General features: G+C 48.1%; 11 non-coding genes across 11 annotated transcripts; 10 read left to right on the forward strand and 1 right to left on the reverse strand.

The window, feature by feature from the left end:
• Window positions 1-564: 564 nt before the first annotated feature.
• On the forward strand, window positions 565-636 carry trnae-cuc (transfer RNA glutamic acid (anticodon CUC)). Its single transcript has one exon. It is a non-coding gene; the product is annotated as a tRNA-Glu (tRNA).
• Window positions 637-1,291: 655 nt separating this feature from the next.
• trnae-cuc (transfer RNA glutamic acid (anticodon CUC)) lies at window positions 1,292-1,363 on the forward strand. The gene has a single exon. It is a non-coding gene; the product is annotated as a tRNA-Glu (tRNA).
• Window positions 1,364-2,018: 655 nt separating this feature from the next.
• Window positions 2,019-2,090, forward strand: trnae-cuc (transfer RNA glutamic acid (anticodon CUC)). The gene has a single exon. It is a non-coding gene; the product is annotated as a tRNA-Glu (tRNA).
• A 654-nt stretch (window positions 2,091-2,744) lies between these two features.
• trnae-cuc (transfer RNA glutamic acid (anticodon CUC)) lies at window positions 2,745-2,816 on the forward strand. The gene has a single exon. It is a non-coding gene; the product is annotated as a tRNA-Glu (tRNA).
• Window positions 2,817-3,471: 655 nt separating this feature from the next.
• On the forward strand, window positions 3,472-3,543 carry trnae-cuc (transfer RNA glutamic acid (anticodon CUC)). Its single transcript has one exon. It is a non-coding gene; the product is annotated as a tRNA-Glu (tRNA).
• Window positions 3,544-4,198: 655 nt separating this feature from the next.
• trnae-cuc (transfer RNA glutamic acid (anticodon CUC)) lies at window positions 4,199-4,270 on the forward strand. The gene has a single exon. It is a non-coding gene; the product is annotated as a tRNA-Glu (tRNA).
• Window positions 4,271-4,925: 655 nt separating this feature from the next.
• trnae-cuc (transfer RNA glutamic acid (anticodon CUC)) lies at window positions 4,926-4,997 on the forward strand. Its single transcript has one exon. It is a non-coding gene; the product is annotated as a tRNA-Glu (tRNA).
• Window positions 4,998-5,652: 655 nt separating this feature from the next.
• Window positions 5,653-5,724, forward strand: trnae-cuc (transfer RNA glutamic acid (anticodon CUC)). The gene has a single exon. It is a non-coding gene; the product is annotated as a tRNA-Glu (tRNA).
• Window positions 5,725-6,379: 655 nt separating this feature from the next.
• Window positions 6,380-6,451, forward strand: trnae-cuc (transfer RNA glutamic acid (anticodon CUC)). The gene has a single exon. It is a non-coding gene; the product is annotated as a tRNA-Glu (tRNA).
• Window positions 6,452-8,068: 1,617 nt separating this feature from the next.
• Window positions 8,069-8,140, reverse strand: trnae-cuc (transfer RNA glutamic acid (anticodon CUC)). Its single transcript has one exon. It is a non-coding gene; the product is annotated as a tRNA-Glu (tRNA).
• A 4,365-nt stretch (window positions 8,141-12,505) lies between these two features.
• trnae-cuc (transfer RNA glutamic acid (anticodon CUC)) lies at window positions 12,506-12,577 on the forward strand. Its single transcript has one exon. It is a non-coding gene; the product is annotated as a tRNA-Glu (tRNA).
• The last annotated feature ends 4,614 nt before the right edge of the window (window positions 12,578-17,191 follow it).

Below are 17,191 nucleotides of genomic sequence, written 5' to 3' on the forward strand. Positions count from 1 at the left end.
TGATGTAGCTCGTTCAAATCGCATCCTGATGCAGATTTGTTTGTATGTGTTGGGATGATTGCTCCTGCAGCTACAAACGAGTGAACAGTCTTCACTCTCTCGACGGAGCAGGTCGGGGCTGCTTGGCAGTGTCTGTTTGCAGACGCGGTTACGTGTGTTTTACAGTTTAAATTTAATTTTTCTTGTATCCATCAATGTAAGTTTCTGTGTCCATTGCTCCCGATGCGATCTCTATAACATTGGGGAGACAGGAGAGTCAAGTCACATCTCCGGGACTCTCCTGCGCGCATTTATAGGAAGAAAGACCTACCCAGGTTAGCTTGCGCTACACCAGCTTCCGGGTCCACTCCGCGCTTTTTTGCAATAAAGGCGCGCAGGAGAGTCCCGCAGATGTGACTTGACTCTAAGTCTCCCCAATGTTCACGAGATCGCATCGGGAGCAATGGACACAAAAAAGTTACCTTGATGGATGCACCGGTGAAAGTCTTCTTACTGCTGCAGCCCAGGTTCGATTCCCGGGCAGCGAGGCCATTTTCAGCAGAGCTACAAGGATGGCTTTATGTCTCCCTGGTGGTCTAGTGGTTAGGATTTGGCGCTCTCACCGCCGCGGCCCGGGTTCGATTCCCGGTCAGGGAAGCTGTTTTTAGCTGGCCTACGGGCTGTCCATTCTTCTGAAATGCGCTTTACAGTTGTTTATTGATCTTCACCGTACCTGGGTGCTGCAGTGTGATGTAGCTCGTTCAAATCGCATCCTGATGCAGATTTGTTTGTATGTGTTGGGATGATTGCTCCTGCAGCTACAAACGAGTGAACAGTCTTCACTCTCTCGACGGAGCAGGTCGGGGCTGCTTGGCAGTGTCTGTTTGCAGACGCGGTTACGTGTGTTTTACAGTTTAAATTTAATTTTTCTTGTATCCATCAATGTAAGTTTCTGTGTCCATTGCTCCCGATGCGATCTCTATAACATTGGGGAGACAGGAGAGTCAAGTCACATCTCCGGGACTCTCCTGCGCGCATTTATAGGAAGAAAGACCTACCCAGGTTAGCTTGCGCTACACCAGCTTCCGGGTCCACTCCGCGCTTTTTTGCAATAAAGGCGCGCAGGAGAGTCCCGCAGATGTGACTTGACTCTAAGTCTCCCCAATGTTCACGAGATCGCATCGGGAGCAATGGACACAAAAAAGTTACCTTGATGGATGCACCGGTGAAAGTCTTCTTACTGCTGCAGCCCAGGTTCGATTCCCGGGCAGCGAGGCCATTTTCAGCAGAGCTACAAGGATGGCTTTATGTCTCCCTGGTGGTCTAGTGGTTAGGATTTGGCGCTCTCACCGCCGCGGCCCGGGTTCGATTCCCGGTCAGGGAAGCTGTTTTTAGCTGGCCTACGGGCTGTCCATTCTTCTGAAATGCGCTTTACAGTTGTTTATTGATCTTCACCGTACCTGGGTGCTGCAGTGTGATGTAGCTCGTTCAAATCGCATCCTGATGCAGATTTGTTTGTATGTGTTGGGATGATTGCTCCTGCAGCTACAAACGAGTGAACAGTCTTCACTCTCTCGACGGAGCAGGTCGGGGCTGCTTGGCAGTGTCTGTTTGCAGACGCGGTTACGTGTGTTTTACAGTTTAAATTTAATTTTTCTTGTATCCATCAATGTAAGTTTCTGTGTCCATTGCTCCCGATGCGATCTCTATAACATTGGGGAGACAGGAGAGTCAAGTCACATCTCCGGGACTCTCCTGCGCGCATTTATAGGAAGAAAGACCTACCCAGGTTAGCTTGCGCTACACCAGCTTCCGGGTCCACTCCGCGCTTTTTTGCAATAAAGGCGCGCAGGAGAGTCCCGCAGATGTGACTTGACTCTAAGTCTCCCCAATGTTCACGAGATCGCATCGGGAGCAATGGACACAAAAAAGTTACCTTGATGGATGCACCGGTGAAAGTCTTCTTACTGCTGCAGCCCAGGTTCGATTCCCGGGCAGCGAGGCCATTTTCAGCAGAGCTACAAGGATGGCTTTATGTCTCCCTGGTGGTCTAGTGGTTAGGATTTGGCGCTCTCACCGCCGCGGCCCGGGTTCGATTCCCGGTCAGGGAAGCTGTTTTTAGCTGGCCTACGGGCTGTCCATTCTTCTGAAATGCGCTTTACAGTTGTTTATTGATCTTCACCGTACCTGGGTGCTGCAGTGTGATGTAGCTCGTTCAAATCGCATCCTGATGCAGATTTGTTTGTATGTGTTGGGATGATTGCTCCTGCAGCTACAAACGAGTGAACAGTCTTCACTCTCTCGACGGAGCAGGTCGGGGCTGCTTGGCAGTGTCTGTTTGCAGACGCGGTTACGTGTGTTTTACAGTTTAAATTTAATTTTTCTTGTATCCATCAATGTAAGTTTCTGTGTCCATTGCTCCCGATGCGATCTCTATAACATTGGGGAGACAGGAGAGTCAAGTCACATCTCCGGGACTCTCCTGCGCGCATTTATAGGAAGAAAGACCTACCCAGGTTAGCTTGCGCTACACCAGCTTCCGGGTCCACTCCGCGCTTTTTGCAATAAAGGCGCGCAGGAGAGTCCCGCAGATGTGACTTGACTCTAAGTCTCCCCAATGTTCACGAGATCGCATCGGGAGCAATGGACACAAAAAAGTTACCTTGATGGATGCACCGGTGAAAGTCTTCTTACTGCTGCAGCCCAGGTTCGATTCCCGGGCAGCGAGGCCATTTTCAGCAGAGCTACAAGGATGGCTTTATGTCTCCCTGGTGGTCTAGTGGTTAGGATTTGGCGCTCTCACCGCCGCGGCCCGGGTTCGATTCCCGGTCAGGGAAGCTGTTTTTAGCTGGCCTACGGGCTGTCCATTCTTCTGAAATGCGCTTTACAGTTGTTTATTGATCTTCACCGTACCTGGGTGCTGCAGTGTGATGTAGCTCGTTCAAATCGCATCCTGATGCAGATTTGTTTGTATGTGTTGGGATGATTGCTCCTGCAGCTACAAACGAGTGAACAGTCTTCACTCTCTCGACGGAGCAGGTCGGGGCTGCTTGGCAGTGTCTGTTTGCAGACGCGGTTACGTGTGTTTTACAGTTTAAATTTAATTTTTCTTGTATCCATCAATGTAAGTTTCTGTGTCCATTGCTCCCGATGCGATCTCTATAACATTGGGGAGACAGGAGAGTCAAGTCACATCTCCGGGACTCTCCTGCGCGCATTTATAGGAAGAAAGACCTACCCAGGTTAGCTTGCGCTACACCAGCTTCCGGGTCCACTCCGCGCTTTTTTGCAATAAAGGCGCGCAGGAGAGTCCCGCAGATGTGACTTGACTCTAAGTCTCCCCAATGTTCACGAGATCGCATCGGGAGCAATGGACACAAAAAAGTTACCTTGATGGATGCACCGGTGAAAGTCTTCTTACTGCTGCAGCCCAGGTTCGATTCCCGGGCAGCGAGGCCATTTTCAGCAGAGCTACAAGGATGGCTTTATGTCTCCCTGGTGGTCTAGTGGTTAGGATTTGGCGCTCTCACCGCCGCGGCCCGGGTTCGATTCCCGGTCAGGGAAGCTGTTTTTAGCTGGCCTACGGGCTGTCCATTCTTCTGAAATGCGCTTTACAGTTGTTTATTGATCTTCACCGTACCTGGGTGCTGCAGTGTGATGTAGCTCGTTCAAATCGCATCCTGATGCAGATTTGTTTGTATGTGTTGGGATGATTGCTCCTGCAGCTACAAACGAGTGAACAGTCTTCACTCTCTCGACGGAGCAGGTCGGGGCTGCTTGGCAGTGTCTGTTTGCAGACGCGGTTACGTGTGTTTTACAGTTTAAATTTAATTTTTCTTGTATCCATCAATGTAAGTTTCTGTGTCCATTGCTCCCGATGCGATCTCTATAACATTGGGGAGACAGGAGAGTCAAGTCACATCTCCGGGACTCTCCTGCGCGCATTTATAGGAAGAAAGACCTACCCAGGTTAGCTTGCGCTACACCAGCTTCCGGGTCCACTCCGCGCTTTTTTGCAATAAAGGCGCGCAGGAGAGTCCCGCAGATGTGACTTGACTCTAAGTCTCCCCAATGTTCACGAGATCGCATCGGGAGCAATGGACACAAAAAAGTTACCTTGATGGATGCACCGGTGAAAGTCTTCTTACTGCTGCAGCCCAGGTTCGATTCCCGGGCAGCGAGGCCATTTTCAGCAGAGCTACAAGGATGGCTTTATGTCTCCCTGGTGGTCTAGTGGTTAGGATTTGGCGCTCTCACCGCCGCGGCCCGGGTTCGATTCCCGGTCAGGGAAGCTGTTTTTAGCTGGCCTACGGGCTGTCCATTCTTCTGAAATGCGCTTTACAGTTGTTTATTGATCTTCACCGTACCTGGGTGCTGCAGTGTGATGTAGCTCGTTCAAATCGCATCCTGATGCAGATTTGTTTGTATGTGTTGGGATGATTGCTCCTGCAGCTACAAACGAGTGAACAGTCTTCACTCTCTCGACGGAGCAGGTCGGGGCTGCTTGGCAGTGTCTGTTTGCAGACGCGGTTACGTGTGTTTTACAGTTTAAATTTAATTTTTCTTGTATCCATCAATGTAAGTTTCTGTGTCCATTGCTCCCGATGCGATCTCTATAACATTGGGGAGACAGGAGAGTCAAGTCACATCTCCGGGACTCTCCTGCGCGCATTTATAGGAAGAAAGACCTACCCAGGTTAGCTTGCGCTACACCAGCTTCCGGGTCCACTCCGCGCTTTTTTGCAATAAAGGCGCGCAGGAGAGTCCCGCAGATGTGACTTGACTCTAAGTCTCCCCAATGTTCACGAGATCGCATCGGGAGCAATGGACACAAAAAAGTTACCTTGATGGATGCACCGGTGAAAGTCTTCTTACTGCTGCAGCCCAGGTTCGATTCCCGGGCAGCGAGGCCATTTTCAGCAGAGCTACAAGGATGGCTTTATGTCTCCCTGGTGGTCTAGTGGTTAGGATTTGGCGCTCTCACCGCCGCGGCCCGGGTTCGATTCCCGGTCAGGGAAGCTGTTTTTAGCTGGCCTACGGGCTGTCCATTCTTCTGAAATGCGCTTTACAGTTGTTTATTGATCTTCACCGTACCTGGGTGCTGCAGTGTGATGTAGCTCGTTCAAATCGCATCCTGATGCAGATTTGTTTGTATGTGTTGGGATGATTGCTCCTGCAGCTACAAACGAGTGAACAGTCTTCACTCTCTCGACGGAGCAGGTCGGGGCTGCTTGGCAGTGTCTGTTTGCAGACGCGGTTACGTGTGTTTTACAGTTTAAATTTAATTTTTCTTGTATCCATCAATGTAAGTTTCTGTGTCCATTGCTCCCGATGCGATCTCTATAACATTGGGGAGACAGGAGAGTCAAGTCACATCTCCGGGACTCTCCTGCGCGCATTTATAGGAAGAAAGACCTACCCAGGTTAGCTTGCGCTACACCAGCTTCCGGGTCCACTCCGCGCTTTTTTGCAATAAAGGCGCGCAGGAGAGTCCCGCAGATGTGACTTGACTCTAAGTCTCCCCAATGTTCACGAGATCGCATCGGGAGCAATGGACACAAAAAAGTTACCTTGATGGATGCACCGGTGAAAGTCTTCTTACTGCTGCAGCCCAGGTTCGATTCCCGGGCAGCGAGGCCATTTTCAGCAGAGCTACAAGGATGGCTTTATGTCTCCCTGGTGGTCTAGTGGTTAGGATTTGGCGCTCTCACCGCCGCGGCCCGGGTTCGATTCCCGGTCAGGGAAGCTGTTTTTAGCTGGCCTACGGGCTGTCCATTCTTCTGAAATGCGCTTTACAGTTGTTTATTGATCTTCACCGTACCTGGGTGCTGCAGTGTGATGTAGCTCGTTCAAATCGCATCCTGATGCAGATTTGTTTGTATGTGTTGGGATGATTGCTCCTGCAGCTACAAACGAGTGAACAGTCTTCACTCTCTCGACGGAGCAGGTCGGGGCTGCTTGGCAGTGTCTGTTTGCAGACGCGGTTACGTGTGTTTTACAGTTTAAATTTAATTTTTCTTGTATCCATCAATGTAAGTTTCTGTGTCCATTGCTCCCGATGCGATCTCTATAACATTGGGGAGACAGGAGAGTCAAGTCACATCTCCGGGACTCTCCTGCGCGCATTTATAGGAAGAAAGACCTACCCAGGTTAGCTTGCGCTACACCAGCTTCCGGGTCCACTCCGCGCTTTTTTGCAATAAAGGCGCGCAGGAGAGTCCCGCAGATGTGACTTGACTCTAAGTCTCCCCAATGTTCACGAGATCGCATCGGGAGCAATGGACACAAAAAAGTTACCTTGATGGATGCACCGGTGAAAGTCTTCTTACTGCTGCAGCCCAGGTTCGATTCCCGGGCAGCGAGGCCATTTTCAGCAGAGCTACAAGGATGGCTTTATGTCTCCCTGGTGGTCTAGTGGTTAGGATTTGGCGCTCTCACCGCCGCGGCCCGGGTTCGATTCCCGGTCAGGGAAGCTGTTTTTAGCTGGCCTACGGGCTGTCCATTCTTCTGAAATGCGCTTTACAGTTGTTTATTGATCTTCACCGTACCTGGGTGCTGCAGTGTGATGTAGCTCGTTCAAATCGCATCCTGATGCAGATTTGTTTGTATGTGTTGGGATGATTGCTCCTGCAGCTACAAACGAGTGAACAGTCTTCACTCTCTCGACGGAGCAGGTCGGGGCTGCTTGGCAGTGTCTGTTTGCAGACGCGGTTACGTGTGTTTTACAGTTTAAATTTAATTTTTCTTGTATCCATCAATGTAAGTTTCTGTGTCCATTGCTCCCGATGCGATCTCTATAACATTGGGGAGACAGGAGAGTCAAGTCACATCTCCAGGACTCTCCTGCGCGCCTTTATTGGAAAAAAGCGCGGAGTGGACCCGGAAGCTGGTGTAGCGCAAGCTAACCTGGGTAGGTTTTTCTTCTCCTGCGCGCCTATATTGGGAAAAAAACTACCCAGGTAAGTTTGCGCTACACCAGCTTCCGGGTTCGCTCCGCGCTTTTTTCGAAAAAGATATTTAAATTTAAACCGTGAAACAAACGTAACCGCGTCTACAAACAGACAGTGCCAAACAGCCCTTACCTGCTCCGCGGAGAGAGTGAGGATTGTTCACTCGTTTGTGGGTGTTGGGATGATTGCTTCTGTGGTTAAGTATTTGGTTTGCGTGTGTTGTTTTTCTGTCGACGCTAGTTTGAAGTTCCCCATTGACTGTTCGCCCTACTGTGACATCTAGGAATGGCACTTTGTTGCTGTTCTCCTCCTCTTCAAACCAGGAGCTCCCCTCAGGCCACAGTCTCACCACTGGGAACACCAATATACAGACTAGTCAAAGACCTCCACTGAAGACTAAAACACCAAGTCGAAGACTCACGCCACTTCAGTTACTCCATCCAAGAATTCTTGAACACCAAAGACAACAAGATAGAAGAGGATGGAATAATACTGTCCTTTGGCATACAGCCCTGTTCACATCCATTAACATCAACGTGACCAAAGAAAACTGAAGAGACTACTTTAAGAACCAAAGACACAAACACCAAACAGCACCAACGTCATCAGCAAAGATAACACTGTCAAGCTCGTGGAGCTGTGCCTTACCTCCCACTTCCTATTCAGTAACAAGACTAACAAACAAATCAACGGAACACCCATGAAACCACCAATATCAGGATTCCTAACAGAAGCAATAATGCAGAGTTTCGAACAAACAGCCCTTCCAAAGATCCAACCCAAACTTTGGGTCGGCTACAGTGATGACACTTTTGTCATCACAACGTGAAACAACTTAGAGGAAACCTACAACACCATCAACAATCTCCTTACTGGCATAAAATTCACAAAAGAGGAGAACAACAAAAAGTGGTGTTGTTCTAGATGTCACAGTAGAGCGAACAGTCAATGGTAAATTGAAAACCGCGTCTACAGGAAACAACACACGCGAACCAAGTACTTAAGCTGCAGAAGCAATCATCCCAACACATTTCAACCAGCTACTTCACACTGCAGCACCCAGGAATGACGAAGATCAGGAAACAACGATACAGCGCATTTAAAAAGAATGGATAGCCTGCAGACCCGCGGAAAATTGCTTCCCTGACCGGGAATCGAACCCGGGCCGCGGCGGTGAGAGCGCCAAATCCTAACCACTAGACCACCAGGGAGACATAGAGCCGGCCTTGTAGCTCTGCTGAAAATGGCCTCGCTGCCCGGGAATCGAACCCGGGCTGCAGCAGTAAGAAGACTTTCACCGGTGCATCCATCAATGTAACTTTTTTGTGTCCATTGCTCCCGATGCGATCTCTATAACATTGGGGAGACAGGAGAGTCAAGTCACACCTCCGGGACTCTCCTGCGCGCCTTTATTGGAAAAAAGCGCGGAGTGGACCCGGAAGCTGGTGTAGCGCAAGCTAACCTGGGTAGGTTTTTCTTCTCCTGCGCGCCTATATTGGGAAAAAAACTACCCAGGTAAGTTTGCGCTACACCAGCTTCCGGGTTCGCTCCGCGCTTTTTTCGAAAAAGATATTTAAATTTAAACCGTGAAACAAACGTAACCGCGTCTACAAACAGACAGTGCCAAACAGCCCTTACCTGCTCCGCGGAGAGAGTGAGGATTGTTCACTCGTTTGTGGGTGTTGGGATGATTGCTTCTGTGGTTAAGTATTTGGTTTGCGTGTGTTGTTTTTCTGTCGACGCTAGTTTGAAGTTCCCCATTGACTGTTCGCCCTACTGTGACATCTAGGAATGGCACTTTGTTGCTGTTCTCCTCCTCTTCAAACCAGGAGCCCCCTCAGGCCACAGTCTCACCACTTGGAACACCAATATACAGACTAGTCAAAGACCTCCACTGAAGACTAAAACACCAAGTCGAAGACTCACGCCACTTCAGTTACTCCATCCAAGAATTCTTGAACACCAAAGACAACAAGATAGAAGAGGATGGAATAATACTGTCCTTTGGCATACAGCCCTGTTCACATCCATTAACATCAACGTGACCAAAGAAAACTGAAGACAATACTTTAAGAACCAAAGACACAAACACCAAACAGCACCAACGTCATCAGCAAAGATAACCGAAAGGTTGGTGGTTCGTAACCACCCAGGGACGCTTATTTCGATGCGCTTCCTAGGCTTCGCGGCTGTGTACGCTTTAATGGGGTCAGGAGAATGTTATCCAAACGGAAACCTCCTCTATAAAGGGGTTTCTGAGTTGTATTATTGTCTAACGTAAGGGACTGCGGATGCTGAGAACCCGAGACAAAAAAAGAAACTCGGCAGGTTTGACAGCACCTGTCGGAGAAAACGGAATTCTGAAATGCTGTGTCTGATTCGCTTTCCATAGATGTTGCCTGACCTTCTCCGTTCCTCCTGAAATTTCTAGATTTGTTTTTAACTGAAAGTTCATTTCATCTTTTGCGATGAAACACCTAGACTCGCAGTGTGCAGATATTTAACCCTTTCGAATCACTAAAGTGAATGGATTCAAACAAACTCTGCGATGATTCACTCTTTGTCAGCTCCACAGACAGACAGATCTGGGAAGTGAAGCTGTCAGTGTGGTTCTGTATTCGTGGGCCGAGTGGTTTATGCGATGGACTTGAAACCCATTGCGGTTTCCCCACGCAGGTGTGACCCCTGCCGACTACAAAATGAGAAATGTCGCCGAAAAGAAAGGGAGCTTGCTCCCCGGCTTCTTCTTTAAGATTCAAGTCAGTGGAGGGGGAAAACTATTTCACTCACATTGGGACTGGTGGGAATCTGTAACCCACTGCCTGTTCAGGTGGAACAAGCAGATACACGCAGAGCTTCTTTTGAGGCGCTGAGCCAAGTGTCTGGAAATGAGACAAGAACAGTGAGGGGCTGGAAATCGTGATCGAAATGAAGCAGGCACCTGAGGACAAGGGTGTTTCCTTTGCCAGTGAAAGATACTGCTTCACAAAGTTGGGACTGTGGAAGGGAATCAGTGACGCTGATTGTCTTTGGTTGTTGACCTTGTGAATGTTCCCATTGCTGCGCATGTCCGTGTTAGCGTCAGAACTCTGCAGCATGGTGGCGTTAGATACGCACAGGGCCGGGGCGCAATGGATGACGCATCTGTCTCCACCTACCTGTTTGAAATGCAGCTCACAGCTTCTTCACACACCCCAATTAATCTTTCTCATTGTCCTGAAGCCGGCATACTGTTTGAATTCCTGATCTGCGGGAATGAGAATCTTTTCACTGTCTCGCGTCAATAAATGTCCCTCAGAACATCGGAGTCAAGTCACAGCGGAAGCTGAGACAGCCCCACACGCTGCTCACGGGCAAATTTTACTTTCGGGTAAACAATGAGGTCTGCAGATGCTGGAGATCACAGCTGAAAATGTGTTGCTCGTTAAAGCACAGCAGGTTAGGCAGCATCCAAGGAATAGGAAATTCGACGTTTCGGGCATATGCCCTTCATCAGGAAAGGGCATATGCCCGAAACGTCGAATTTCCTATTCCTTGGATGCTGCCTAACCAGCTGTGCTTTAACCAGCAACACACTTTCAGCACATTTTACTTTCCCCAACTCACCGCCCCAACCACTGTGGCTCCTAGGAGTGGAAAGGAAACAATCACCAAAACCCAGTCTTAGCTTTGTGAATCTTCAGAAAATAAGCAAACCTTCATCCCTTCGGATTTTCTATCCTGGGCTGACAGGGATGGGTTTTGTCACTCTTTTGTAGGACATTACAGGTGGATGCTTTGCAGAAAAGCACCACAATTCAATCTGATTAATCAGGATCTGGATGTTTTTGGTGTTTGAATGTAAGTGTGGTACTCCAGAACTTTGTTGTTCACAGTTTATAATACTTTTCTTCCCAGTCCCCTGTATCACTTGTCGAAAATGCTTGTAATACTTTCACGGCTGTTAACTGGAAGGTTGGTGTTTCGAACCCATCCAGGAGGGCTTTATTTGCTGCTCTTCCTCGGCTTTGACAATGTGTGCTTTTAATGGGGCCAGGAAAATGTTCCCCAAACATCTATAGAACATCTATGTTCTGCCTGCAAAAAAGACCCTGAGCTTCCAGTTGCCTGCCAATTCCAACCCCACCCTGTTCCCTGACCAACATCTCTGTCTCAGGTTTGCTGTATTGTCCCAGCGAAGCTCAGGACCAGCAGAACGAAGAGCACCGAATATTCCACTTGGGAACTATACATCCCTTCGGTCCCAATATCAAATTCAATAATTCTAGGGCCTGAAATCCATAGTATCCTCGTCTCTACCACACACACCAAGCCTTGTTGTCACATAGTCTGTCATTACACACTACCTATTCTTAGCCACTAACAGTCTCTATTAACAGTTATTCACCCTCCCACGCAGATCGTTATCAACTCCCTTTCCTGTCCAACAGTTCTTCCCTCGCTTTGGGCTCTGTCCTGATCTATCATTTACTGCATCCGCCTTCCTCCCACAATATCTCCTGCATATAAACCAACGTTTTCCCAATCACCATCGGTTCTATGGAAGGGTCACCGGCAACTACTGTTTGTTTTTTGTTTCTGATATACAGCGTCCGCAGTTCTTTCAGCTTTTAATTGAGGTAGGGTTGGAAATTGTTTCGAGAAACAGAAGGAGAGGTGGAGAGACATAACGCAAAATCATTGTAGTGCGATGACTTCCCTTAAGCATGAATAGAGGCCTCAAATTCTCCATGAGCTTGTGGCGCAACGGTAGCGCATCTGACTCCACATCCGAACGTTACGTGTTCACATCACGTCAGGCTCATTGAAAGCGGTTCCGTATATTTCCAATCAAGGAAGGATTGCGTTCACTCGGGATGTTTGTTATTCCCAGTATTATTCCATCCTCTTCTATCTTGTTGTATTTGGTGTTCAAGAATTCTTGGATGGAGAAACTGGAGTGGCGTGAGTCTTCGACTTGGTGTTTTAGTCTTCAGTGGAGGTCTTTGACTAGTCTGTATACTGGTGTTCCAAGTGGTGAGACTGTGGCCTGAGGGGGGCTCCTGGTTTGAAGAGGAGGAGAACAGCAATAAAGTGCCATTCCTAGATGTCACAGTAGAGCGAACAGTCAATGGGGAACTTCAAACTAGCATCAACAGAAAAACAACACACGCAACCAAATACTTAACCGCAGAAGCAATCATCCCAACACCCACAAACGAGTGAACAATCCTCACTCTCTCCGCGGAGCAGGTAAGGGCTGTTTGGCACTGTCTGGTTGTAGACGCGGTTACGTTTGTTTAACGGTTTAAGTTAACTTTTTTTTCAAAAAAAGCGCAGAGCGGACCCGGAAGCTGGTGTAGCGCAAACTTACCTGGGTAGGTTTTTTTTCCTATAAAGGAGCGCAGGAGAGTCCCGGAGATGTGACATGACTCTCCAGTCTCCCTAATGTTGCAGAGATCGCACCGGGAGCAATGGATACAAAAAAAATTACATTGATGGATGTACCGGTGAAAGTCTTCTTACCACCGCAGCCTAGGTTCGATTCCCAGGCAGCGAGGCAATTTTCAGCAGAACTACAAAAGCCGGTCTCGGTCTTCCTGGTGGTCTAGTGGTTAGGATTCAGTGCTCTCACCGCTGCGGCCCGGGTGCGATTCCCGGTCAGGGAAGCAGTTTTCAGCTTTAGGGAAGTACTAACTCCAAAGGTTGCAGACAAATGGGTGACAGTGAGAGGGACTTGGAGGAAGCAGCCAGTGCAGGGACCCCCTGTGGTCGTTCCCCTCAAGAACAAGTTTACTGTTTTGGATACTTGTCGGGGGAACGACTTACCGGGTTAAGCAATGGGGTTCAGGCCTCTGGCACGGAGCCTGTTCCTGTTGCTCAGAAGGGAAGGGTGGAGAAGAGCAGAGCATTAGTTATTGGGGACTCTCTTGTTTGGGGCACAGATACGCGGTTTTGAGGGGGCGAGGGAGACTCACGATTACTCCAGTTACTCCATCCAAGAATTCTTGAACACCAAAGACACCAAGATAGAAGAGGATGGAATGAAGCTGTCCTTTGACATACAGCCCTGTTCACATCCATTAACATCAACGTGACCAAAGAAAACTGAAGAGACTACTTGAAGAACCAAAGACACAAGCACCAAACAGCACCAACGTCATCAGCAATTTTTTTTTATCCATTGCTCCCGATGCGATCTCTGTAACATTGGGGAGACTGGAGAGTCAAGTCACATCTCCGGGACTCTCCTGCGCTCCTTTATACGAAAAAAAACCTACCCAGGTAAGTTTGCGCTACACCAGCTTCCGGGTCCACTCCGCGCTTTTTTTTTAAAAAAACTAAATTTAAACCGTTAAACAAACGTAACCTCGTCTTCAAACAGACAGTGCCAAACTGCCCTTACCTGCTCCACGGAGAGAGTGGGGATTGTTCACTCGTGTGTGGGTGTTGGGATGATTGCTTCTGCGGTTAAGTATTTGGTTTGCGCGTGTTGTCTTTGGTGTTAAAGAATTCTTGGATGGAGTAACTGGAGTGGCGTGAATCTTCGACTTGGTGTTTTCGTCTTCAGTGGAGGTCTTTGACTAGTGTGTATATTGGTGTTCCAAGTGGTGAGACTGTGGCCTGAGGGGTGCTCCTGGTTTGAAGAGGAGGAGAACAGCAACAAAGTCCCATTCTTAGATGTCACAGTAGAGCGAACAGTCAATGGGGAACTTCAAACTAGCGTCGACAGAAAAACAACAACAAAAAATTTAATTTTTTTTTCAAAAAAAGCACGGAGCGGACCCGGAAGCTGGTGTAGCGCAAACTTACCTGGGTAGGTTTTTTTTGCTATAAAGGCGCGCAGGATGGGTATCGGGTCCTTCGTTCTGGTGAGTTGTTGTCTGCGAGTGGCTGTTGGTTTGTGTGCTGTTATGAGTCCTAGTGGTCGCAGTAGTCTGGCTGTCAGTTCTCAAATGCTCCTTATGTATGGTAGTATGGCTAGTCCTTTGGGTTGCGGTATGTCCTCGTTCCGTTGTCTTTCCCTTCGGCATCTGTTGATGAAATTGCGTGGGTATCCGTTTTTGGCGAATACATTGTATAGGTGTTCTTCTTGCTCTTTTTGCAGTTCTGGTGTACTGCAGTGTGTTGTGGCCCTTTTGAATAGTGTCTTGATGCAACTCCGTTTGTGTGTGTTGGGGTGGTTTCTTTCGTAGTTCGGGACTTGGTCTGTATGTGTGGCTTTCCTGTAAACCTTCGTGATGAATTCTCCGTTCGGTGTTCTCTGTACCATCACGTCTAGGAATGGGAGTTGGTTATCCTTTTCTTCCTCTCTCGTGAATCGGATTCCTGTGAGTGTGGCGTTGATGATCCGGTGTGTGTTCTCTATTTCTGTGTTCTTAATGATTACAAAGGTGTCATCCAACATATCTGACCCAGAGTTTGGGTTGAATTTGCGGTAAGACTGTTTGTTCTAACCTTTGCATTACTGCTTCTGCTATGAGTCCAGAGATCGGTGAGCCCATGGGGTGTTCTGTTGATTTGTTCGTATATCTGGTTGTTGAATGTGAAATGTGTTGTGAGGCACAGGTCCAGTAGTTTAAGTATGCCGTCTTTGTTGATAGGTTCAGCGTCCTGTTGTCTGTTCTGTATGTCCAGCAGGTTGGCTATTGTTTCTCTGGCTAGGGTTTTGTCGATAGAGGTGAACAGTGCTGTTACATTGAAGGAGACCATGGTTTCTTCCTTGTCTATGTGTATATTTCTGATGATGTCCAAGAATTCCTGTATTGATTGTATAGAGTGTCAGGATCCGCTGATCAGGTGTTTCAGTTTCTGCTGTAGTTCTTTAGCCAGTTTGTGTGATGGTGTCCCTGTTAGTGATACGATGGGTCTGAGTGGGATGTCTGGTTTGTGCACTTTAGGTAGTCCATGGAATCTTGGGGTGTTGTTGCTTTCAGGTTTCATTCTTTGTAGTCCGACCTGGTTATCTGTCCATTTTTTGTAGATTCCTCAGTGTGTTGTTTATCCTATTGGTGAGCTGTGGGATGGGGTCAAACTCCCTCTTTTGGGAGGTGTTGATATCTGCAAGTAGTTGTTGCGCTTTTTGGATGTACACTGCTTTGTCCAGGATGACCGTCATTCTGCCTTTGTCTGCTGGTAGTATGATTATGTTCTTATCGTTTCTTAGTGTTTTTAGTGCTTCTCTCTCCTGGGTTTTGAGGTTATTTGTTTGTCTTTTCCTTGTTATCAGAGGTGTTATACTTTGTCTCACTATTTGTTGTGTCTCTTCTGTCAGTCCATTGTTCCTGAGTGTGCATTCTAGTGCTGCTAGGACGTCTGCTGTCTTGGCGTCCCTGTGGTTGTAGTTGAGTCCCTTGGCCAGTATTATTCTTTCCATGTCTGTGAGCTGTCTGTGGGAGAGGTTTTTAACCCAGGTGTGTGTTGTGGTGTCCTCTTCGTTGTGTGTTAGTTTGGCCATTTTTTTCTTTTAGTGCCTTTTTTTGCAGTGTGTGGTCCTGTTCTGTCCTATGGTGACGGCCTGTTCTATGGTCCGGGTCCATTCCTGATTGGTGGTTTTTGAAATTAACGATTTTTGGCGCGCAATTTCTTGTCGGTATTTTTGAAGTCTGTTGTGAGCGTCTGTAATCATTACCTGGATCATCCTGAGTCCGTTCTGTCTGGCTGTGTCCCTGGCTTGTGGATTGTTGACTGGTGGGACCTCTATAAACAGGATGGTCTACACCTGAACCTGAGGGGCACCAGTATCCTTGGGGGGAGGTTTGCTAGTGCTCTTTGGGGGGGGGGGTGAAACTCTGCAGGGGCATGGGAACCTAGACTGTCGCTTTAGGGTGCAGGACCTTGAGTGTAGGGAGGTTAGGAACATGGCATCAATCTCGAAGGAGGGTGCCTGCAAACAGGAAGGTGACTTGAAGTGTGTATACTTCAATGCGAGAAGTATATGAAATAAGGTAGGTGAACTCGCAGCGTGGGTTGGTACCTGGGATTTCGATGTTGTGGCTATTTTGGAGACATGGGTAGAACAGGGACAGAAATTGGCTGTTGAAGGTTCCAGAGTTTAAATGCTTTAGTAGGGTCAGAGGTGGGGGCAAAAGAGGGGGAGGAGTGGCATTGCTTGTCAAGGGTAGTATTACAGTGGTGGAAAGGACGATGGATGAAGACTCGCCATCTGAGGTAGTTTGGGCTGAGGTTAGAAATAGGAAAGGTGAGGTCACCCTGTTAGGCGTTTTCTACAGGCCTCCTAATAGTCCGAGAGACGGAGAAGAAAGGATTGCGAGGATGATTCAGGAGAAGAGTGAAAGTAATAGGGTGGTTGCGATGGGGTCTTTAACTTTCCAGATATTGACTGGGAAAGCTATAGCTCGAGTACGTTAGATGGGACGGTGTTTGTTCAATGTGTGCAGGAGGGTTTCCTGACACAATATGTTGACAGGCCAACAAGAGGTGAGGCCATACTGGATTTAGCTCTGGCTAACGAATCAGGCCAGGTGTTAGAATTGGAGGTAGGTGAGCACTTTGGGAGCAGTGACCACAATTCGGTGACTTTTACTCTGGTGATGAAGAGGGATAAGTGTGCACTGTAGGGCAAGAGTTATAGCTGAGAGCAGGGAAATTATGACGCGGTGAGGCATGACTTAGGAAGCGCGGCTCAGAAAAGTAGGCTTCAAGGAAAGGGCACAATTGATATGTGGAGCTTGTTCAAGGAGCAACTATTGAGTGTCCTTGATAAGTTTGTACCTGTCAGGCAGGGAGGAAAGCATCGTGTGAGGCAGCCCTGGTTTAATAATGAATTGGAATTCCTTGTTAAAGCGAAGAGGGCGGCCTATGTAAAGATGAGGCGTGAAGGTTCAATTGGGGTGATTGAGGGTTATAAGGTAGCCATGGAGGATCTGAAGAGAGAGCTAAGAGCAGCAAAGAGGGGACATGAAAAGTCTTTGGTTGGTAGGATTAGGGAAAACCCAAAGGCTTTCTATAGGTATGTCAGGAATAAAAGAATGACTGGGGTAGGAATAGGTCCAGTCAAGGATAGTAGTGGGAAGTTGCGCATGGAGGCTGAAGAGATTGAGAAGACACTGAATGAATACTTTTCGTCAGTATTCACTCAGGAACAGGACATTGTTGCTGATGTGAATATTGAGTCACAATTAATTAGAATGGATGGCTTTGAGGTATGTAGGGAAGAGGTGTGGAAATTCTGGAAAGGGTGAAAATAGATAAGTCTCCTGGGCCTGATGGCATTTATCCTAGGATTCTCTGGGAAGCAAAGGAGGAGATTGCAGAGCCAT

Source organism: Hemiscyllium ocellatum, assembly GCF_020745735.1.
Source record: "Hemiscyllium ocellatum isolate sHemOce1 chromosome 27 unlocalized genomic scaffold, sHemOce1.pat.X.cur. SUPER_27_unloc_24, whole genome shotgun sequence".
NCBI classification, from domain to species: Eukaryota; Metazoa; Chordata; class Chondrichthyes; order Orectolobiformes; family Hemiscylliidae; genus Hemiscyllium; species Hemiscyllium ocellatum.